The 25,188-nt window shown below is 37.9% G+C and overlaps 1 long non-coding RNA gene across 1 annotated transcript in view; it reads right to left on the reverse strand.

The window, feature by feature from the left end:
• LOC132519327 (uncharacterized) overlaps positions 1-25,188 on the reverse strand; it is an 829,930-nt gene that overhangs the window by 180,691 nt on the left and 624,051 nt on the right. The window contains exon 3 of the long non-coding RNA XR_009540147.1: positions 5,857-5,923. This is a non-coding gene — a long non-coding RNA (uncharacterized LOC132519327). The remainder of the gene's footprint in view (positions 1-5,856; positions 5,924-25,188) is intronic.

Below are 25,188 nucleotides of genomic sequence, written 5' to 3' on the forward strand. Positions count from 1 at the left end.
AAGCTCGCTTTTTTTTTTTTTTGCGGTACACGGGCCTCTCAGTGCCGTGGCCTCTCCGGTTGCGGCGCACGGGCTCCGGACACGCAAGCTCAGCGGCCATGGCTCACGGGCACAGCCGCTCCGCGTCATACGGGATCCTCCCGGACCGGGGCACAAGCCCGCGTCCCCCGCATCGGCAGGCGGACTCCCAACCACTGCGCCACCAGGGAAGCTCGCACAAGTTCTTATTTTTCCCAATTTTACACAGCAGTTCACAGAGAAACAAAGAGCTGACCTAATGAAGAAACAGATGGAGCACTTACTGCCTCTTTACCTTATGTGATACACCAAGGAAATAACAGCTGAGATCAGTACTAAAGGGGCATTAAAACATCAATAAAAATAAAAATATGCAATAGGTATAATTCTCTATTTACTGGTCTGGACCTTACTTACTTGAATAACACAGGTGATGGCGACAATATCTTGGTTTTCCATCCAATAAGAGAGTACACAAAAAGAAAGAGAGGTTGTAGTAGAAAACAGTTGTAGTATTGTTTAATGCTGTACTGAGCCAGACCCAGGAAGCTATACGGAAAACAGACAAACAAGCAACTGATCTAACACAATAAATCAATTTAAGGCTTTGCTTGGTAGTGCAAAATAAACAAGTCCCTATCAGGGATTACTAACCTCCTACCTTACAGGAAGCATTCAAAAACAATTACAGACAGACTAACATAACCCATTTTAAGGTTTAGTTAACATTTCTACTTTGGTTTCACACTATTTTTCTTCCCTTATATTTAGATATAAGCTAGGAAAAAAATAGTAAGATTTTTTCAAGTTTGCTATTAATTTATGACATGAGAATATTTTCCCAATTTTACTCTTGCTTACTTGATGAACTTATTAGTATCCTCATTGTGTGGGAGTTTTACCCTTTTGGAAGGGGTATTTGGCTTTTCAAATCTCTAAAGGCACTAATTCTGAATGTTTATTGAAGGATTTTTCATCTTTAAAGACATATTCAAAAGAATTTTACATTAAAAATAATTTTTATAAAGCCCTTCAGTCATCTGGGGCCTCTCTGACTCTGAGATTTGCATAACACCTGACCAAAAATTTATTGTCTTTTTAAAAAATGTTCTATAGAAGAAAATAAAGAACCTAATAAGAAGATTGGACATTAAAGGATTCTTATCTGGAGAAATTTTATCCTCTTGGAGAAAGAACTACGAAAAATACATTTGAGTGTCCTCAGCTGGCCATCCCATCACGCTACACACCCAACCACACCCATGGGACTTTTAATCTCTCAAGATTAAGAATTCATGGAAAACAAAAGGTGACACACATATGAGGAATCCTCCTTCATGAAAGTAAGCAAAACAACAAACAAAGAACTAAGAGGAAAACAGACAAAGTAAGGCGTGATAAAGTTAATTCATATATCCAGACCCACAAAATGGAGGCTGCCCAAGTGGCCCATCCCATGTCACAAATCAAACCTAAATCAGCCTCCACTTATGAGAAACACCTGAAAAGGATGCCTAACATACACCAATCACAGGCCTCCAACTCAGCTTTAGCCATCTTACCTTACCCTAGAAAATAGAACCCCACTAGCCCTGTCAGGAAAACCCCAACCTCCTGGCCAATCATGCCCTGTTTCCAGATGCCTCTCCTAACATTCCATAAAACTCACTCTTGCCCAAAATCCCTCGGGAAGAGTGTACCACTGCTTGTGAGGCACTGTACTCCCCCCATCCATGGATTGTTTTCCCTTGAATAAAGGAGATCACACTAGTTACTAAATTGTTTTAATTTTGTCATTTGACAGTTTGGGCAGGCCAGATAGGACCTGAAGACAGCTGCTGAAGATTCCTGGGATGGCTTTGAGAGGTTGCTTCTGGAGACATTGGGTCCTTTTATAAGGAGTTATAGACTGAGACAGGGAGTGTCCATAGAAAGCACTGTCTCCAAATTTCTGTCCCCCATAAATAAGATGTACCTTAATTGAGTAAATTTTAGATTGTAGGCAAATACCATATTGTGAGTGGTATAGTTTTAAAAATAAAGTTTAAAATTTTAAGAGGAGTAGAAATGACCTGAAATATATATCGGCCTTTATAATTTATGATATATCAGAAGAAGATCTTAGTAATTTCAACCTTTTTTTCACTTCTAAAATGCTTATGTTAACCTTTTATTTTCTGTCACATCTAATGGAATATTTCAATCTGTGTACAATGTTTTACTTGTCAGCAAGTCTGTGAAAATGAAACAACACAGAGAGTGACCTCTAGCTTCTATAAGCTGAGTTACACGTTATAGTCACAAAACCCAAAAATATCGGACTAGTCTAGAATAAGAGAGGATCAGTAATAAATCCGAACTTTACAATATTTACAGACATTTTACAAGTGCATTTTTAATCTGAAGTTTTGATTTACTTGATATCATAAGACATTCTTTTTACTCCCCCTTGAGGATAATTTTCAAAAACTCTGTGCCCTTGCAGCATATTTTGGACTATTGCTTTAAAAAATAATGTCTTTGAAGACTGTAACTGTGTCTTTGGTTTGCTTCCCACGCAATGGTTTGATTATATTGAATTGTTTGTTGAGAACTTTCATGATTGATATTCATGAGGAAATTTATCCTTTGATCTTCAAAAGCTACCCAATATAGCTCATTCTATGCGAAACTGAATCTTTTCATGGTATTATGGCTCCTTTGTTGCTACCTGACATTATGCAACATTTACTAATTTGATATTAACAAAGATTACTAAAGTAATACTACATATGTAGCAAGCTGACACAAAAAAACTCACTGGGAGATTAAAATGTGTGCAAATGGATTATATACATATATATATAATTAGCACTATATTAAACTACATTTAATTACAATTTTTTTAGTAATAGTCATTAGAGTGCAGTTTTAGTCATTATTATTCATCTTTCATTAAAAAGTTCCTGAGTTCCTAACATAGTACAAGTTGTAGGCTAGGTATTCAATAAATACTATTTGGAAATATAGAAAAGGAAATAGTGATTTATGGTTCAAAACACCATGCCTCAGTAACTTATATACTTAACAAATATTTAAGGAACTCCTTTTACCTTTTATTTTGATGTAATTTTAGACTTGCAAAAAAGTTGCAAAACTAGTACAAAGTTCTTGTATACCCTTCAACCAGCTTTCTATACTGTAATCATCTTACATTATCATAGCACATAACTGAGAAATTAACACTGGTATAATATTGTTAACTAAGCTATTGACTTTATTCAGATTTTATGAGTTTTCCCACTATTATACATAGTTTTTCTTGTTCCAGGATCCAAGCCATGATCCCACATTGCATGTAGTTCTTATGTCTCCTTAGTCTCCTCTAATCTGTGAAAACTCCTTAGTCATTCCTTGTTTTTCATGACCTTGACATTTTGAAAATCAGTTATTTTACAGAATGCCTCTCAGTTTGGGTTTGTTTATGGTTTTTCGTGATTAGATTAGGTAATGCATTTTTGCAAGGGTACCACGAAAGTGATGTGCCGTTCTCAGTTTATCCTATCATGGTGTGCATGACATCTATACACCATATTACTTGTCATGTTACTCCTGATCACTTGGTTAAGGTAATAGTTCAGGTTTCTCCATTGTATGAGGAGTTTTTATACCATTGTTCTAGTCCTCAACTAGCTCATTGTATGATAGAAGAGGAAGAAAACATAAATATAATACATTATGAATTTGCTAGAGATATGGTTATTGTTAAAGCACATAACTGGAAAACCTAACAATATATTAGAATTAGTGAACATTTCCTGGAGGGTGTGATGTATAATCTGAGATTTGAAGACAGAGTAGGAATTAGCCAAGTGAAGGAGGGACAGAGAAAGAAAGGAAAATATGTCCCAGTCATAGGAAGTATAAAGCCACAGATACACTGGAGAACTATAGTCAGTTAAAAATGCCTAAAATATAAATTACTTATTGGTAAATCTAGGCCATTAGGTTGAAGAGGGTGTCAGGAGTCAAATCCTGAGTGTATTATATGCTCTTCTGAGAATCTGGACAATATCCTATTGTCTTCTCATTTTCAGCAAAACAAAATCTAAATTTTTTAAGCAGTCTATTCAATTCCTTGAACAATATTATCTCAAGGTTCTTTTCCAGCCTTGTCCTCTGTTAAACACCACCATGCATGTTGTGGGTTCCAGTGTTTATGGCACTCAAATCTACCACATCCTTTAGAACTCTGTGTTGTTACTCTGTCCTGTGATATTACTCTTTTCTGCCTGGTAAAACTACTTATTTAATAAAGTCCAGAACAAATATCAACTTCTCTATGATAACACTCCTTCTTTGGAATACATTATTATGTTTCTATCACACTGGTATTAGAACACTCATCACGGTATGAGTTTTGCATATATTTATGTTGACCCAACAGAATATGAGCAATCTGAGTGTAGGAATAACACACATATATTTTTCTATTCCCATTTTCTATTTCCATGTGTGGCTTGTGGTCAGAGTCCAATAAGTAACTGGTGAGTGAATTAATAAAAATTAAACAAAAACAAGTACTCAGTTTAATGGAAAGCTCCAACTGAGCCAGTTATTTTTAGTCATTATTGTAAGAGTTAATAAAATAATTCGGTTCAAGAGCATTATTCATTACTGTGGATAGAAACAGCATAGAGAGAGAAATTAATGTGACTTCTAATTTCCTGTCATAAATATTCAGTGACATTTGGTGAGATTGCAAATGCTTTCTAGTTTCCTTCATAGTTTAAACATTAAAATCAATGTTTATAATTATAATAAAATAAATATGCAGTAAGTTATTACTGAGGTTGTTACATAGTTAAAGCCAAGGAAGTGGAAAACCATTTTTATAGACTTCCTTAATTTTTTCTGTACTTTAACACAATAATCATCGTTAAAATTTAGGATTTAAACTCTTTTCAATTGATGAATGAGGTAATTTATCTCATATCAAACCCAAGAAGGAACAAATCTTACTTGGAGAATATAATATAAATCTGTACAATTGATCTAATTAGAGGTTTCAGTGAAGTGTTTATTTTGGGCAGTTTCTGGAAATTTCCCCTCAAATTAAAGAAACACGTTAGCTCAATTTGTCTCTGAAGTCTCCCAAATTTTTTACAGAACTGAATTTGAATTAATGTCAATGAGTTTCTTATGCAGCCTTATCTTATCCCATATGGACAGATATGAAATCAGAGACAGAAAAAAACTGAATGATTTGTTCAGAGTTACTACAAAGTCAATGTTGCTTCTTTCATAAAATATGATTCCTGTGCTGTACATAGAAGTGGCAAGATGAGAAATCTGTAATATATTGAGAAAATTATTAGAACTATAACCTTGCTTTTACTAAATTGATTTAATAGCATGTCTTAAAATTTTTTCTTTGTTTTGGTTATTCTTACAGGGAAAGTTAGAGTAGTGATAATGATACTGAAAGACTCAGGGCCAAGGAAAAAATGTTGTAGTGTTATCATTGCTTATATTAGGATAACTAGTGTGTAAGGAAAGTAAATGATGATGGAAAGCATATGACAGACAAGATAGACATAAAAGATTCATTACACCATCAAATAATTATGTCATCATTTCCAGTGGTACAAACAAAACATTCTCAGACTGGCAGAATCAAAAAAAGGTTAATGGAATATGACAATTATCACAGAGCAAATATACCAGAAAATGAAAGTAAAGTAATGTCAAGTAAAACATGAAATCCTGGACAGAAACTATGTAAAAAAACAGCAGAAGTTACTGAGTTTTCATCATCTTGGAGTTCTTAAACGGTAGATGAATGTTGTGTGTACTTACCTTCTAGAACAAGCAAAATTCCATCCTTATGTCACTGGTCCAACAACAAAGCCATGGTAACCAAGTTCTAAATAATGAAAAAGAAAACAAAATAGAAAAGATAAGTTATGGTATATCTTTAGGGAAAAAAATAAAACCTGATTTGAAGACACAATGTGAAACGAAAAAGGAGCAGACTTGCCAAGGTTATGAATCCTTCTAGATTGTATATTTTGATAGGCATAAACAAAGTGCTTTATGATAGGTTTGACTGCTCTTACAGAGAAAGTGTTCAAGAAGCACAACTAAAGAAAAGAAAGAGGAAATAATTCAAACTTTTGAAAAGAGAATTTAGCTGCAGAAGAGAACAGTTTTACAGTGCCTTCCCACAGAAAGTATAACTGCATGAGAATTTTCTATGAGGCATACTTGAATGGCAACCAGCCAGGAAGGGAAAACATAATGATGGTGATGGATATAGATGATTCTAGATATTAAATTGCAGGTAAAGGAGAGTATAAAGTTTCCCCCATGCTTGATTCCTTTAAAATATGATAATTTCTATCAAAGAATTTATTTTAGACTACCTTGATAACCATTTTCATACAGCATGCAACTTTGATGAAAGAGGCCACATAGTGACTATTTCTTAGACAGATTATTCCAAACTGTGTCAAAGAACCACAGAACATTAACAAAATTCAAACTATCTTTGTGCTTAAGACTATTTTATTTCTATTTTAATTTTATCTAATTCTATTTTAATTTTAAAGCGCTCCACCATAAGGCCTGAAATTAGACTAAAGATGTCAAAATATAAACCGAATATTGCATTATTTCTTTTTCATATAGTAGAAATAGGGCATGTGTATGGAAAAAGAAGTACATTAATATAAGATTTTCAGATTAACACATGAATAATGAGGTATTTTAAAGCATAATTATGTCAGTTTGATGTGACAGGTTTCTAAGAGCTAGTTTCCTGCCATCACTGACTATTTCCATCTTTTAGTGGAAAAGTTATAATATGGATAATTTCAAATATGCCTAATTTTCAATTAAAATGACTTTTTTGGCAAGTTATGTATTTTAATCTGTTGCCACATTTTTTCCTGTTGGTATTTTCCTCAGTTGGCCTCTACCTTTTGTTTATATATTTTTCTTTTTTCCCTGTACTCAGATTCACAGCCATGATACTTGTGAAAGTATCCTTATAGCAAATTGTGAAAATAGAAAACAAAAGCAGAATAGGAAGTATTGTTGACAACGAGAGTTAACATTTATTGAATGCTTCATATATGCCAAGAGTTTGACAATTCTATCTGTTTCAAACTTCACTACAGTAATTTGAGATACCAGTTTTCTTTCTATATTTACAGGTTAAAAAAACAGGCTTAGAAAGGTTAAGTGGCTTTCCCAAGCAAAATCCACTAACAAGTGATGAGGCTAGGATTCAGCTGTGGTCCATCTGACTCCAGGGACTGAGTTCTTAACCACAGCACAGCAGAGAGAAAATAGATCTGAGGAGGTTTTGGTCATTTTCAAGGCTTATATTTTGGAATGTGAAACTGGATAAAAACTTCACATATACTCAGTATGTTTGGCCTCCCACAAAAAGAAACTCAAATGCAGATTTTCTGCATTTGCAAAATATTATTTAAGTTGAAGATTATCTTCAAAATACTCCTTACGAGTGCCAAGCTAATTCATCAAATATTTCTTAGGAGTTAAGTAAGTTTAAATAAACTGCTTCAACCTGCAGACTAAAGTTCTGCCTAATTTCAGGATAGTTCTAAATCTTCAGTGGCCTCTATAAACAATGGTAATTTAACTACCACCCTGCCTCCCCTTTCTCAGCAGATGTTCTAATAACCTTTGGAAGTGAAAATGAATACTAATGTACCTGGAAATAATTGTATTATTTTGAAGTATGTCAAAACAGCTTCTTTGACTATCCTTTGGCAAACTCCCTCAAGCCAAATCTGCATTCTGGTATCAATCTTTGCATAAAATCACATGCTTAAGTCCTATGTGCACACCTCCAGAGATATTTGTATTGAGCCTATCTCTGCTTAAAAAATTTAAAAAAATTGTTTTATGCTAAATTAACTTTAGGGATCTATCAACTGGTCTGGGAAGGCCTTCCCTGTAATTTGGAAATCATGCCTATAAAGCCAGTCTAGGCACCCGGAATTCTCCAGATTTCCCAAAGAGAGAGACTAAGTGTGATGAGCATTTTTGCATGTGTGTGGGGAGTTGGACTGGTGGGAACTAACGGAGGAGTAATAAATGAGGAGAGAGAGAGACAGATCACAATATATGATTTTCATTCTCATTTCTATTTTAAAGGGGAACCTTTCTAGATGTAGATCTCCAAGAAGGCATTAAATCGCAGATTTCCTGGGTCCCAGAAATACACCCTAACATATTTGGGAGAGTTGCTACAGATTCATCTCACACATTGTTATAAGGCCAAATACACTGTAGCTAAAAACTTAATTGATGTTTATAAAGGAAAAAAATCTTCAAATAATTTAAGAAAATATCAATTGTATTAAAATTATATATAAAAAATTAGATTAAAAATATCACTTTTAGAAATTGTGATGATATCAATGTTACTCAGCGTTCCATCTTGGATCTGTTTTCGGTTTTGTTTTCCCCTACAGATACTCTACCTGTTGAGTGACTCACACATGTAGTTCAAACTATCAATATTCTCCAAAATATCTGATACTATGCAGTTAGCCCAAACCAGTATCAAAATATTCAGATCCATATATTCTCATGCATACTAAAGATCTCCACTTAAGTAATCTGCTCTTACCTTAATATCATATGTAGAATCTGAACTCCTCATCTTCCTTTAGTTTTTTCCAAATTTTTATAAATTCAATATCAGTCCTACACCCTAAGTATGTAGACCAAGAAACTTTTCATAGATGTCTACAAATTATTCTATGTCTTGCAGCTGCCATGAATATGTGTGATCATTCTTCTTGGGTGATGCCTACAAAGCTATCTGGAGAGTCACAGTTGCCCCTGCCCACCATGAAATTGGCAGTATAATTATTACAATGCTTTCTCCAGTGCTACCAAATATTTCAGTCCTCCTGACATAAATGGTACTGGTGAGGTGTGGTGAGATAGGGCTTCTTCTCCCAACCCTGTGTCTCACTGGGCTACCAGAGTCTGTAAAATATCTCTTCTTGTGCTTAAGGCTTATAGATTCTCCTGGGTTCTTTACCTATACTCTTTCTCCAGGAGGCTCAAAACTATTCCAAGTGGCAATGTTCTGGGCAAAAGTCATTTTATTCTCCTCTAAACTCTGAATCCTTATCACTTAGCGCCTTCCTCTGTAAAGCTCCTCCCAGTTTTCCCACTCACTTAATCTTTGTGTATATGAATGGAAACAAACACCCAGTGGAGGTTGCAGAGGGGGAAAAGAACAAATTAAGAAGTGTTTCTCTTTATGCTTATCATATTACCAATCTTCATAAATGTCACCACCATCATCCCAGATATTTAGAGGGTAAATTGGTAATCATCCTAGATTCCTCTTTTCAAAATGTTGGCATTTCAGTCACTCATTAAATCTACAAAATCAACCTATTAAAAGTCCATCCCTTCTTTCTCAGGACTTAATTTCTTACTTAGATTACCCTTATTAGCTTTTAAGAGATTCCATATGTTTAACCTTTTTGTGTCCACCTGGAATCCATCATGCCACACTCTGAAAAATGATCTTTATTAATATACACGTTGGATCATGTTTTTACGCTCTACCAAATTTCCCTCAATTGCTTCCTATTGTTTTCAGGGGTATCAACTCCTCCTATTTTAACAAGATACTGTTTAACAGTTATGCAAGTCAGGGTCTGGCAAAGTAAAGGTGACAAGGTAATATAATCACAAGCTCCAGTGAACACTGAACGGCATGCCTTGAAGTTTCTAAAGACAAAGGTCTTTAAAAATATGGTGCATTATGGGAAAAGGTCACAGGTTTTCTTGGTGTAGTCAGCATGCTCTCCTGGCTGACACTAGAGGTCACTTGGTTAATTTCCAGAAGTTTGTGACTTGCAAGACATGCATTATTTCTACAGTCATTGCCACCACTCCAGCTTATAATGCATCAACATCAGTTTACCACCGTATGAGAACTAATTACAACAGAAACTCAGCTACGACCTTTGCATTTTTCCTGCAGCATCAGCATTAGTTGGAAGGACTTCTTAGTGTAGTGCAGGTTTGCTTTGTTAGTTACTAAAGTTTTACCTCATTTGACTCTATAATTGAAGAATACTTGACATTCACTTTTACACCTTTCATGTAAATGATTTTGTCAGGATCCCCTTGGGATTCCCTTTCTTTTTGAAGCGTGTACCTCTCACCACCTCCTCTGTATATCTTCCATGGTTTGGAACATACTCATTGTTCTCACTGTTTATATAAGCTCACTATCAGATTTACTCATGTATATATACTTATATCTTTAACTTAAAAATAAGGATAGGAGAAACCTTCAAGATGGTGGAGGAGTAAGACGTGGAGATCACCTTCTTCTCCCAAAATACATCAGAAATACATCTACATGTGGAACAACTCCTACAGAACACCTACTGAACGCGAGCAGAAGACCTCAGACTTCCCCAAAGGCAAGAAACTCCCCACATACCTGGGTAGGGCAAAAGAAAAAAGAGAAAACAGAGACAAAAGGATAGGGACGAGACCTGCACCAGTGGGAGGGAGCTGTGAAGGAGGAAAAGTTTCCAGACAATAGGAAGCCCCTTCACTGGTGGAGATGGGGGGTGGCGGCGGGGGGGGAAGTTTCAGAGCCATGGAGGAGAGCACAGCAATGGGGGTGCAGAGGGCAAAGTGGAGAGATTCCAGCACAGTGGATCTGTGCCGACCAGCACTCAACAGCCCGTGAGGCTTGTTTGCTCACCTGCCAGGGTGGGTGGGGGCTGGAAGCTGAGGCTCGGGCTTCGGAGGTCAGATCCCAGGGAGAGGACTGGTGTTGGCTGCATGAACACAGCCTGAAGGGGGTTAGTGTGCCACAGCTAGCGGGAGGGAGTCCGGGAAAAAGCCTGAACCTGCCTAAGAGGCAAGAGACTATTGTTTTAGGGTGCATGAGGAGAGGGGATTCAGAGCACTGCCTAAAGGAGCTCCAGAAATGGGCACGAGCCTCAGCTATCAGCACAGAACCCAGAGACGGGCATGAAACGCTAAGGTTGCATACAAGCACAGGTCACTAACCACACCTCCGCTCCCGGAAGCCTGTGCAGGCTGCCACTACCAGGGTCCCGTGATCCAGGGACAACTTCCCCGGGAGAACACATGGTGCGCCTCAGGCTGGTGCAACATCATGTTGGCCTCTGCTGCCACAGCCTTGCCCCGCATTCCGTACCCCTCCCTCCCCCAAGCCTGAGTGAGCCAGAGCCCCCTAATCAGCTGCTATTTTAACCCTGTCCCATTGTGGCAGGGAACAGATGCCCTCAGGAGACCTACACTCAGAGGTGGGACCAAATCCAAAAGCTCAACCCCAGGAGCTGTGCGAACAAAAAAGAGAAAGGAAAATTTCTCCCAGCAGCCTCAGGAGCAGCGGATTAAATCTCCACAATCAACTTGATGTACCCTGCATCTGTGGAATACCTGAATAGATAACAAAGCATCCCCAAAATGGTGGTGGACTTTGGGAGAAACTGTAGACTTGGGATTTGCTTTCTGTATCTAATTTGTTTCTGGTTTTATGCTTATCTTAGTTTAGTATTTAGAGTTTATTATCATTGGTAAATTTGTTTATTGATTTGGTTGCTCTCTTCCTTATTATATATATATATATATATTTGTTTTTTCCTTTTCCTCTTTTTGAGAGTGTGTATGTGTATGCTTCTTTGTGTGATTATGTCAGTATAGCTTTGCATTTACCATTTGTCCTAGGTATCTGTCTGTCCATTTTTTTTTTTTTTTTAGTATAGTTTTTAGCAGTTGTTATCATTGGTGGATTTGTTTTTCGGTTTGGTTGCTCTCTTCTTTCTTTTGTTCTTTCTTTCTTTTTTTATTACTTTTTAAATTTTTATTTTTAATAATATTTATTTTTTATTTTAATAACTTTATTTTATCTTATTTCATGTATTTTCTCTCTTTCTTTCTTTCCTTTTTTTTTCTCCATTTTCTTCTGAGCCTTGTGGCTGACAGGGTCTTGGTGCTCTGGCCAGGTGTCAGCCCTGAGCCTCTGAGGTGGGAGAGCTGAATTCAGCACACTGGTCCACCAGAAACCTCACGGCTCGATGTAATATCAAACGGTGAAAGCTCTCCCAAAGATCTCCATCTCAACGCTAAGACCCAGCTCCACTCAATGACCAGCAAGCTACAGTGCTGGACACCCTATGCCAATCAACTAGCAAGACAGGAACACAACCCTACCCATTAGCAGAGAGGCTGCCTAAAATCATAATAAGGTCAAGACACCCCGAAGCACACAACCGGATATGGTCCTGCCCAACAAAAAGACAAGATCCAGCCTCATCCACCAGAACACAGGTACCAGTCCCCTCCACCAGGAAGCCTACACAGCCCACTGAACCAACCTTAGCCACTGGGGGCAGACACCAAAAACAACGGGAAATACGAACCTGCAGACTGTGTGAAAAGGAGACCCCAAACACAGTAAGTTAAGCAAAATGAGAAGACAGAGGAACACACAGCAGATGAAGGAGCAAGGTAAAAACTCACCAGACCAAAAATTGAAGAGGAAATAGGCAGTCTACCTGAAAAAGAATTCAGAGTAATGATAGTAAAGATGATCCAAAATCTTGGAAATAGAATGGAGAAAATAAAGAAATGTTTAACAAGGACCTAGAACTAAAGAGCAAACAAAAAATGATGAACAACACAAAAAATGAAATTAAAAATTCTCTAGAAGGAATCAATAGCAGAATAACTGAGGCCGAAGAATGGATAAGTGACTTGGAAGATAAAATAGTCGAAATAACTACCACAGAGCAGAATAAAGAAAAAAGAATGAAAAGAATTGGGGAGAGTCTCAGAGACCTCTGGGACAACATTAAATGCACCAACATTCGAATTATAGGGGTCCCAGAAGAAGAAGAGAGAAAGAAAGGAACTGAGAAAATATTTGAAGAGATTATAGTTGAAAACTTCCCTAATATGGGAAAGGAAATAGTCAATCAAGTCCAGGAAGCACAGAGAGTCCCATACAGGATAAATCCAAGGAGAAACACGCCAAGACACATATTAATCAAACTATCAAAAATTAAACACAAAGAAAAAATATTAAAAGCAGCAAGGGAAAAGCAACAAATAATGTACAAAGGAATCCTCATAAGGTTAACAGCTGATCTTTCAGCAGAAACACTGTAAGCCAGAAGGGAGTCACGGGACATATTTAAAGTGATGAAAGGAAAAACTTACAACCAACATTACCCAGCAAGGATCTCTTACCCAGCAAGGATCTCATTCAGATTTGAGGGAGAAATGGGAATCTTAACAGACAAGCAAAAGCTAAGAGAATTCAGCACCACTAAACCCACTTTACAATAGATGCTAAAGGAACTTATCTAGGCAAGAAACACAAGAGAAGGAAAAGACCTACAATAACAAACCCAAAACAATTAAGAAAATGGTAATAGGAACATACATATCGATAACTACCTTAAATGTAAATGGATTAAAGGCTTCAACCAAAAGGCATAGACTGGCTGAATGGATACAGAAACAACACTCATAAATATGCTGTCTATGAGAGACCCACTTCAGACCTAGGGACACATACAGACTGAAAGTGAGGGGATGAAAAAAGATATTCCATGCAAATGGAAATCAAAAGAAAGCTGGAGTAGCAATTCTCATATCAGACAAAATAGACTTTCAAATAAAGACTATTATAAGAGACAAAGAAGGACACTACATAATGATCAAGGGACCAATCCAAGAAGAAGATATAACAATTGTAAATATTTATGCACCCAACATAGGAGCACCTCAATACATAAGGCAAATGTTAACAGCTATAAAAGGGGAAATTGACAGTAACACAATCATAGTAGGGGACTTTCACACCCCACTTTCACCAATAGGCTGACCATCCAAAAAGGAAAATTAATAAGGAAACACAAGCTTTAAATAATACATTAAACAATATGGACTTAATTGATATTTATAGGACATTCCATCCAAAAACCACAGAATACACTTCTTCTCAAGTTCTCATGGAACATTCTCCAGGATAGATCATATCTTGGGTCACAAATCAAGCTTTGGTAAATTTAAGAAAATTGAAATCATACCAAGAATCTTTTCCGACCACAACGCTATGAGACTAGATATAATTACAGGAAAAATCTGAAAAAAATACAAACACATGGAGGCTAAACAGTACACTACTTAATAATCAAGAGATCACTGAAGAAATCAAAGCGGAAATCAAAAAATACCTAGAAACAAATGACAATGAATACACAACAACTCAAAAGCTATGGGATGCAGCAAAGGCAGTTCTATAAGAGGGAAGTTTATAGCAATACAATCCTACCTCAAGAAATAAAAAACATCTCAAATAAACAACCTAAACGGACTTGAGGATATGGGGAGGGGGAAGGGTGAGCTGTGACAGGGCGAGAGAGAGTCATGGACATATGCACACTAACAAATGTAGTAAGGTAGATAGCTAGTGGGAAGCAGCCGCATGGCACAGGGATATTGTCTCGGTGCTTTGTGACAGCCTGGAGGGGTGGGATAGGGAGGGTGGGAGGGAGGGAGACACAAGAGAGAAGACATATGGGAACATATGTATATGTATAACTGATTCACTTTGTTATAAAGCAGAAACTAACACACCATTGTAAAGCAATTATACCCCAACAAAGATGTTAAAAAAAAAAAAAAACCTAACCTTACACATAAAGCAATTAGAGAAAGAAGGACAAAAATCTCCCAAAGTTAGCAGAAGGAAAGAAATCATAAAAATCAGACCAGAAATAAATGAAAAAGAAATGAAGGAAATGATAGCAAAGATCAATACAAGCTGGTCCTTTGAGAAGATAAACAAAATTGATAAACTATTAGCCAAACTCATCAAGAAAAAAAAGAATCAAATCAGTAGAATTAGAAATGAAAAAGGAGAAGTAACAACTGACACTACAGAAATACAAAAGATCATGAGAGATTACTACAAGCAACTCTATGCCAATAAAATGGACAACCTGGAAGAAATGGACAAATCCTTAGAAAAGCACAACATTCCACGACTGAAACAGGAAGAAAGAGAAAATATGAAGAGACCAATCACAAGCACTGAAACTGAAACTGTGATTTAAAATCTTCCAACAAACAAAAGCCCAGGACCAGATGGCTTCACAGGCAAATTCTATCAAACATTTAGAGAAGAGCTAACACCTATCTTTCTCAAACTCTTCCAAAATATAGCAGAGGGAGGAACACTCCTAAACTCATTCTACGAGGCCACCATCAGCCTGACACCAAAACCAGACAAAGATGTCACAAAAAAAAGAAAACTGTAGGCCAATATCACTGATGAACATAAATGTAAAAATCCTGAACAAAATACTAGCAAACAGAATCCAACAGCACATTAAAACGATCATACACAACGATCAAGTGGTGTTTATCCCAGGAATTCAAGGATTCTTCAATATATGCAAGTCAATCAATGTGATAAACCATATTAACAAACTGAAGGAGAAAACCCATATGATCATCTCAGTAGATGCAGAAAAAGCTTTCGACAAAATTCAACACCAATTTATGAAAAAAACCCTCCAGAAAGTAGGCATAGAGGGAACTTACCTCAACATAATAAAGGCCATGTATGACAAACCCACAGCCAACCTCATTCTCAATGGTGAAAAACTGAAACCATTGATAAGGAAAAAGACAAGGTAACCCAGTCTCACCACTATTATTCAACATAGTTTTGGAAGTTTTAGCCAGAGCAATCAGAGAAGAAAAGGAAATAAAAGGAATGCAAATGGGAAAAGAAGAAATAAAACCATCACTGTTTGCAGATGACATGATACTATACATAGAGAATCCTAAAGATGCTACCAGAAAACTACTAGAGCTAATCAATGAATTTGGTAAAGTAGCAGGATACAAAATTAATGCACAGAAATCTCTGGCATTCCTATACATTAATGACGAAAACACTGAAAGAGAAATCAAGGAAACACTCCCATTTACCATTGCAACACAAAGAATAGGGCTTCCCTGGTGGCGCAGTGCTTGAGAGTCCACCTGCCGATGCAGGGGACACGGGTTCGTGCCCTGGTTCGGGAAGATCCCACATGCCGTGGAGCAGCTAGGCCCGTGAGCCATGGCCGCTGAGCCTGCGCGTCCAGAGCCTGTGCTCTGCTATGGGAGAGGCCACAACAGTGAGAGGCCTGCATAACGCAAGAAAAAAAAAAGAATAAAATAACTGGGAATAAACCTACCTAGGGAGATAAAAGACCTGTATGCAGAAAACTATAAGACACTGATGAAAGAAATTAAAGATGATACAAACAGATGGAGAGATATACCATGTTCTTGGATTGGAAGAATCAATATTGTGAAAATGACTCTACTACACAAATCAATCTACAGATTCAATGCAATCCCTATTGAACTACCAGTGGCATTTTTCACAGAACTAGAACAAAAAATTTCATAATTTGTATGGAAACACAAAAGACCCCAAAAAGTCAAAGCAATCTTGAGAAAGATAAACAGAGCTGTAGGAATCAGGCTCCTGGACTTCAGACTATACTACAAAGCTACAGTAATCAAGACAGTATAGTACTGGCACAAAAACAGAAATATAGATCAATGGAACAGGATAGAAAGCCCAGAGATAAACCCATTTATATATGGTTACCTTATTTTTGATAAAGGAGGTAAGAATATACAATGGAGAAAAGACAGCCTCTTCAATAAGTGGTGCTGGGAGAACTGGACAGCTATATGTAAAAGAATTAAATTAGAATACTCCCTAAGACCATACACCAAAATAAACTCAAATGGATTAAAGACCTACATGTAAGTCCAGACGCTATAAAACTCTTAGAGGGAAACATAGGCAGAACATTCTATGACATAAATCACAGCAAGATCCTTTTTGACTCACCTCGTAGAGTAATGGAAGTAAAAGTAAAAATAAACAACTGGGACCTAATGAAACTTCAAAGCTTTTGCACAGCAAAGGAAACCATACAAAAGACGAAAAGACAACCCCAGAATCTGAGAAAATAGTTGCAAATGAAGCAACTGACAAAGGATTAATCTCCAAAATATACAAGCAGCTCATGCAGCTCAATATTAAAAAAACAAAAAACCCAATCCAAAAATGGGCAAAAGACCTAAATAGACATTTTTCCAAAGAAGATATACAGATTGCCAACAAGCATATGAACGGATGCTCAACATCACTAATCATTGGAGAAATGCAACTCAAAACTACAATGAGGTATTACCTCACACCAGTCAGAATGGCCATCATCAAAAAATCTACAAAGAATAAATGCTGGGAGTGTATGGAGAAAAGGGAATCCTCTTGCACTGTTGGTGGGAATGTAACTTGGTAAAATCACTATGGAAAACTGTTGGTGGGAATGTAAATTGATACAACCACTATGGAAAACAGTATGAAGTTTCCTAAAAACTAAAACTAGAACTACCATATGACCCAGCAATCCCACTACTGGGCATATACCCTGAGAAAACCATAATTCCAAAAGAGTCATGTAGGGGCTTCCCTGGTGGCGCAGTGGTTGAGAGTCTGCCTGCCAATGCAGGGGACACGGGTTCGTGCCCCTGTCCAGGAAGATCCCACATGCCGCAGAGTGGCTAGGCCCATGAGCCATGGCTGCTGAGCCTGCGCGTTGGGAGCCTGTGCTCCACAACGGGAGAGGCCACAACAGTGAGAGGCCTGCATACTGCAAAAAACAAAAGAAAACAAAACAAAAAAAAACCTTATAACTGATGCAAGATCTGGACATTTAAGCCATATACATATGTTAGGAGTAAGAGTAGGTCTGGAATTGTGTGTCGATGGTACTTTATCCAAATTCTTTTTATTTATCACCTTTACCTCTCTTTGGTATCCCTCTCCCACTTAGCTCTTAAGGGAGCTATGTATGATTAATATGAGGCAACTAACTCATCACTAAGCTAGACCCTGATAAACCCAAATGCATAAAATGCGTAAAGATTCACAGGAGCACCTGGTTTAGGTGACTGATAGAACAATATCCCTCTGCTTATCTTCCAATCCAAGTCTTTTTATCATGCTTTATATGGCTCCATGGTATAAAAAATATCTATCAATAGTCATCACACATACACACACATATAAAGAGCTGGAAAAATTACCATTGTCAAGTATTTGAGTTTGTTTATTTCTCCAAAGGCTAAAAATATGGAATTAGAAGAGAGAAAACCACATATAGATAAATGAACCTTTTAAAGAAGGTCCGCCCTACCCATTAGCAATCATGGTCTAATCAATGACCTCTGAACATAAACAATTCTATTAGTCATTTCTCTTCCCTGGAGAATGGTTGAGAAAGATAAAGAGGTATCTAAAACTTTCTTCCACTATAATATGAAACAGTTATATAACACAATATAGAGTCTTTAATAAAATATACACATTTTTAAAAGCTGCCACAAATTAGGGAGGGTAGTTTCAGTGGCAGAAGGTATAGAACATGAATATGAGGTCACTTTAATTCTTGCTTTAATTTAGCTTTTGAACAATATCCAAAGTAAGTTTTAACTAGGGACAATTTTTATCCACTGTTTATCTCTAAGTATTGTATCTGACTTTCCTCTTAAACACTCTGAGATTTAGATCTTTTCTCCATTTTATAGATAAAGATATTGAGCTAGGGCAAGATTAGGTGACTTATCTAGAGATCAGAGTTGCTCTCTGACTTAGAAAAAAGAGAGTAGATAAGTGTAATCAGTACTTAATATACTGATTGGCTCCACAGTATTGAAAATTAAGTGAGTAAAATCTGTATACTCCCAGGAGTTATGGTCTTGGACTGCTAAAAGATTGGGAGTGTCAGAAGGATTTAGTAAGACAGAAGACTGTTAATGGATATTGTTATTTAGATGAGAATCCAAAGCTCTCTTTAATCATTTTAAGGTTATATAAATCATTGCAACATGTAATTTTCTTAATTGATTTATGTAAACTTCTATATGCAGCTTCTTTATATAATTTATGTACATTTATATTTGCTTCATTCATACAAACAACCAGAGTCTTAGAAAACCAGGAAGAAAAAAATTCACATTTTCTTTGCATAGTGTTGGGAAGGATTGATTTGAGAGTGAAATTAATTTGAAGCATTTTATACTTTTCTGACCCAGTGGTGAATTTGAGGATGATGGTGTTCAAAATTTCTGCTTCTCCCTCCTACTTATTTTTGTTATCAAATCTGGTCTCAGAAAAGAAGTAATGAATTTTTTGAGAACAGAAGAATATTGGGCTGGCAAATGAGTCTATGTATTTACAATGAAGAAGGAAACATTAAAAGGGAAAATGGAACTCAGATCAGGACAAGAGAAAAAGCATGAGAAATGTATGTTTGTCTCTGTCATTATATATTTGCAAAACATTATATATAAGTTTAGACAGCAATGTCTGTAAGATTTCTCTGGGATCTTTAATTGGTCATGGCTACTTCACTAATGAAGCTAGGGAAATTAGTAATGCAGTATTTTTGTGACCTCAAAAAGAAATTTTTTCTTTTCATTTCTTCATTTCCTATACTGGATAAGCTTATGGCAGCTTATCAACCAAATATTATATTGTACATTTAAATCAGGGCCTCTTTCTTAACAATATATCAAATAATGCCTGTGCCCTTGGTGGCCTAGAGTGTGAGAATGTCACCGCTTTCTATTTATAAGGGATCATTTGAAATCTTTTTCACACTGCTAATTACAAGTATGGTGAACTTGTAGCCATGGTTTTTCCTCAGATGCATAACAAGTAGTTGATGAGCCACCTCTGTTTTCTTTGAGGTCATGGATCACTGAGAAATGAATTTAGTAGGAAAATTACCATTTAGTCAACAAACTTACTTGGTAAAAGTTATTTCGAGTTTCATGGTCTGATGTAGGAGTAAACACAAAAAACTGTTCTCTATGAAGTGGGTCAGCCACTGACCACAGTTTTTTGACAGGTCATAATTTTATATGAATAATATTGGAAATAAAAACTGTTATTACATATTCAATATATAATGATTGGTATTTTGAAACCACAAAATGACTAATGTTTCCCATGTCCAATATCTTGTAGTCCACTCTTATGAAGCAAAGTAGGATATTTAAATACATGGTACTAGTATTTCAGTTACCCACTAACCATTTGTAGAGAGACAATTTAATAGAGGATATTTGTCAATAATATGAAGCCAAAGAATTTGACAGACTAAATTGTTTTAATTAATTGATTAATTAACTTTACCCTTTTCAGCCAGGCTGATTTAATTATGTAGACATAACCATAAGTCATTATGGAAACCAGAAAAATTCACAATGTTTGGGGTGAGGGGAGAGATAGCACATATAATAATTAAATGATTTTCCAAAGACACAAATTTTGTAATAAAAAAATATTTTGTAACAAAAAAATATCTAATGCCAACAGCAAATAGTTGCTGTTGGCATTAGATCCTAAGAGCTTACAGCTGACTCCTTCTCTGAAGACTGGCTCTTGCCTGAATGTTGACTGGGAGTCAGGTTGTCAGGTAAGTTGCATAACCTCAGACACATTCTGCCAGCAATGACTGACTCGCAGGGCTAAAGCAAGCAAGACCCCATTGCCTCAAGGGACCAACTCTGTGGTGCAATTCATGCTCTAGATCTCCCTGACGGATTGGGCCACAGCTACAGTCTCTGAGACACATCTTTATCTTGTTCCCTTTCTCTTGAGAATATACCCTCAATAAGCCATGTGCAACAAATTTACATTCCAGGGTTTGCCTCTAGGGAACCCAATTTGAAACAATGGGTTTAATCAGTTATTACTGCAAATAAGAATACAATTTGTTTAAAGTGTCTGGTTCTGAATGCATATAATGTTTCTTTCTCAAGAAGAGTAGTGAATCTTAAAATAGTGAGTTTGGGTCTACATACAAAACTGGCTTGTCTGTTTTCTCTGGACTGGTTGTTACTAACTCAGCAGTATGATACACTTATTTTGTGTTTTGACATTGTTTTAATTTTTCCATTGAGCAAAAACTACTGAGCATGGGGGGGGCTATTTAATGTTTGTTTCTAATGACATCATTATGGAAGCCAAAAACCAAGGGGTAAACCATTTTAGAAGTATCTGGCACACATTCTGTATTCCTAGTAAGTATTGAAATAACATCCTTTATAAAATTATGATAATATTATCAAAAATAGATTTTTCTCTGTGTCTTATTAGTCACAAATATTTCTCTTGAAAGCCAGAAGTCTGTGAACCATAATATATAGAGTATCTTATGGTTATAAAGAAATTACATCTACAATATCCTTGACAGTTCTTCATACATCTTCTGTTTGAAATTTCCAGTAATATGTAAAGGATCTTCCTACTACTCTATTATGAGTTTTACGGTTAAGAATATAGGTTTGGCTGATTTGATACCCTTTAACATATGAGACCTTAACCAAGTTAATTATGTGTGCCTCATTTTTTAAATCTTCAGAAGGGGGAAAATAATAATACCTATGTTAGGCTGAAAAATGTGCTCCCAAAATATCTAAATCTTAATCCTCAGAAGCTATAAATGTTACCCTATATGGCAAAAGGGACTTTGCAGATATGATTAAATTGATAATAAGATAAAATAAGTAAGGATCTTGGGATGGGGAGATTATTCTCCCTGTGAGCCCTAAATATAAATATGGTTGTCCACATAAAAGGGAGACAGAGGGAATTTTGGCTACAGAAGATGAGATGGTAATTTATGGCCGACGCAGAGATTACATTAACGCACGTTGAAGAAGGAAGGGGCCACATGCCAAAGACTAACGGCAGCCATAGAAACCAAATGTGAAAAAGTGGGCTAACCTCTCACAGCCTCCACTAGCAAATAGCCCTGCCAACAATCTGATTTTAACCCAGTGAAACTGATTTTGCCTGGATTTCTGACTTCCAGACTGTAAGAGAATAAAGTTGTGGTAATTTGTTACAATGGCAACAGGATACTAATATAGTACCACTTACTTTTAAGTTAGACTTAAATAATACAGAGCACATATAGGCTGAAAGCTACGGCTATGATAATAAGTACTCACTAAGTGTTACAACGAAACATTTACACTTCATCCTGTATGACAGAATTTTGGATATGTGGTGTCCTGTGTGCTCCCTCTGAGCACCTAGCCCATCAAGACAGGACCCTCTGCCACCACTGATGCAACAGAGCACCTGCACAATAAAATAATAACTCAAATGAAATTGAAATGCTGAGCTACCAGTATTTCAAGAAAATTATAGAGATGTATTTATTATTTATATCTATAAACATAGGCATAACATCAGAAAAAAGAAAAGCACAATACAAGATTACATTAAAAACTGCACAGTGGCTAGCACCATTATCTAGAACTCATGTAAACCCTTTATTCTGATCATTTAAGTCTCAGGTAAAGCATGCTTTTACTCAGCCAGGGTCAATAGAGTTGCATTTATCAAATAAATAAATAAGCAAATAAATTTGTATATTTATAAATAAATCAATAAAAATGTATACTAACTTTCAAAGAAGTGAATGCTATTGATGTTGATTGTCAAACTGGATAAAAATCATGTATTTTTAATCTTTATTAATACCTTTTCCCTGTTGAACAAAAGAAACAAATTAACAAAAGACAATTATATAAAAATAGTGGAGGACTTCCGGGAAGATGGCGGAAGAGTAAGACGCGGAGATCACCTTCCTCTCCACAGATACACCAGAAGTACATCTATGCGTGGAACAACTCCTACGGAGCACCTACTGAACGCTGGCAGAAGACCTCAGACCTCCCAAAAGGCAAGGAACCCCCCACGTACCTGGTTAGGGCAAAAGAAAAAACTAAACAGAGACAAAAGGATAGGGACGGGTCCTGCACCAGCGGGAGAGAGCTGTGAAGGAGGAAAAGTGTCCACACACTAGGAAGCCCCTTCGCGGGTGGAGACTTCGGGAGGCGGAGTGGGGGAGCTTGGGAGCCGCGGAGGAGAACACAGCAACAGGGGTGCGGAGGGCAAAGCGGACAGATTCCAGCGCAGAGGATCGGGCCGACCGGCACTCACCAGCCGAGAGGCTTGTCTGCTCGCCCGCCGGGGCGGGCGGGACTGGGAGCTGAGGCTCCGGCTTTTGTCGGAGCGCCGGGAGAGGACTGAGGTTGGCGGCGTGAACACAGCCTGCAGGGCGTTGGTGCGCCGCGGCTGGCCGGGAGAGAGTCCGGGGAGGGGTCTGGACCTGCCGAAGAGGCAAGAGACTTTTACGTCCCTCTTTGTTTCCTGGTGCACGAGGAGAGGGGATTAAGAGCGCTGCTTGAGAGGGCTCCAGGGACGGGCGCGAGCCGCGGCTAAGATTGCGGAGCCCAGAGACGGACATGGGACGCTGAGGCCGCTGCTGCCACCGCCAGGAGGCCTGTGTGCGAGCACAGGTCACTAGCCACACGCCCTTCCGGGGAGCCTGTGCAGCCCGCCACTGCCAGGGTCCCGGGATCCAGGGACGGCTCCCCCGGGAGAGCGCACGGCGCCCTCAGGCTGCAGCGTCACGCCGGCCTCTGCCGCTGCAGGCCCGCCCCGCACTCCGTGACCCTCCCTACCCCCCCGGCCTGGGTGAGCCAGAGCCTCCGAATCAGCGGCTCCTTTAACCCCGTCCTGTCTGAGCAAAGAACAGACGCCCTCCGGCGACCTACACGCACAGGCGGGGCCAAATCCAAAGCTGAGCCCCTGGGAACTGTCAGAACAAAGAAGAGAAAGGGAAATCTCTCCCAGCAGCCTCAGAAGCATCGGATTAAAGCTCCACAATCAACTTGATATACCCTGCATCTGTGGAATACCTGAATAGACAACGAATCATCCCAAATTAAGGAGCCCTGTGGATGAAAGGCTCTTGGTGCTGCAGCCAGGAGTCAGTGCTGTGCCTCTGAGGTGGGAGAGCCAACTTCAGGACACTGGTCCACAAGAGGCCTCCCAGCTGCACATAATATCAAACAGCAAAAATCTCCGAGAGATCTCCATCTCAACGCCAGCACCCAGCTTCACTCAACGACCAGCAAGCTACAGTGCTGGACATCCTATGCCAAACAACTAGCAAGACAGGAACACAACCCCACCCATTAGCAGAGAGGCTGCCCAAAATCATAGTAAGTCTACAGACACCCCAAAACACACCACCAGACGTGGACCTGCCCACCAGAAAGACAAGATCCAGCCTCATCCACCAGAACACAGGCACTAGTACCCTCCACCAGGAAGCCTACACAACCCACTGAACCAACCTTAGCCACTGGGGACAGACACAAAAAACAACAGGAACTACGAACCTTCAGCCTGCAAAAAAGGAGACCCCAAACACAGTAAGATAAGCAAAATGAAAAGACAGAAAAACACACAGCAGATGAAGGAGCAAGATAAAAACCCACCAGACCTAACAAATGAAGAGGAAATAGGCAGTCTACCTGAAAAAGAATTCAGAATAATGATAGTAAGGTTGATCCGAAATCTTGGAGATAGAATGGACAATAGAATGGACAAATTGCAAGAATCAGTTAACAAGGACCTAGAAGAACTAAAGATGAAACAAGCAACGATGAACAACACAATAAATGAAATTAAAAGTACTCTAGATGGGATCAATAGCAGAATAACTGAGGCAGAAGAACGGATAAGTGACCTGGAAGATAAAATAGTGGAAATAACTACTGCAGAGCAGAAAAAAGAAAAAAGAATGAAAAGAACTGAGGACAGTCTCAGAGACCTCTGGGACAACATTAAACGCACCAACATTCGAATTATAGGGGTTCCAGAAGAAGAAGAGAAAAAGAAAGGGACTGAGAAAATATTTGAAGAGATTATAGTTGAAAACTTCCCTAATATGGGAAAAGAAATAGTTAATCAAGTCCAGGAAGCACAGAGAGTCCCATACAGGATAAATCCAAGGAGAAATACGCCAAGACACATATTAATCAAACTGTCAAACATTAAATACAAAGAAAACATATTAAAAGCAGCAAGGGAAAAACAACAAATAACACACAAGGGAATCCCCATAAGGTTAACAGCTGATCTTTCAGCAGAAACTCTGCAAGCCAGAAGGGAGTGGCAGG

This window comes from Lagenorhynchus albirostris, chromosome 4 (assembly GCF_949774975.1).
Source record: "Lagenorhynchus albirostris chromosome 4, mLagAlb1.1, whole genome shotgun sequence".
Lineage (NCBI taxonomy): Eukaryota > Metazoa > Chordata > Mammalia > Artiodactyla > Delphinidae > Lagenorhynchus > Lagenorhynchus albirostris.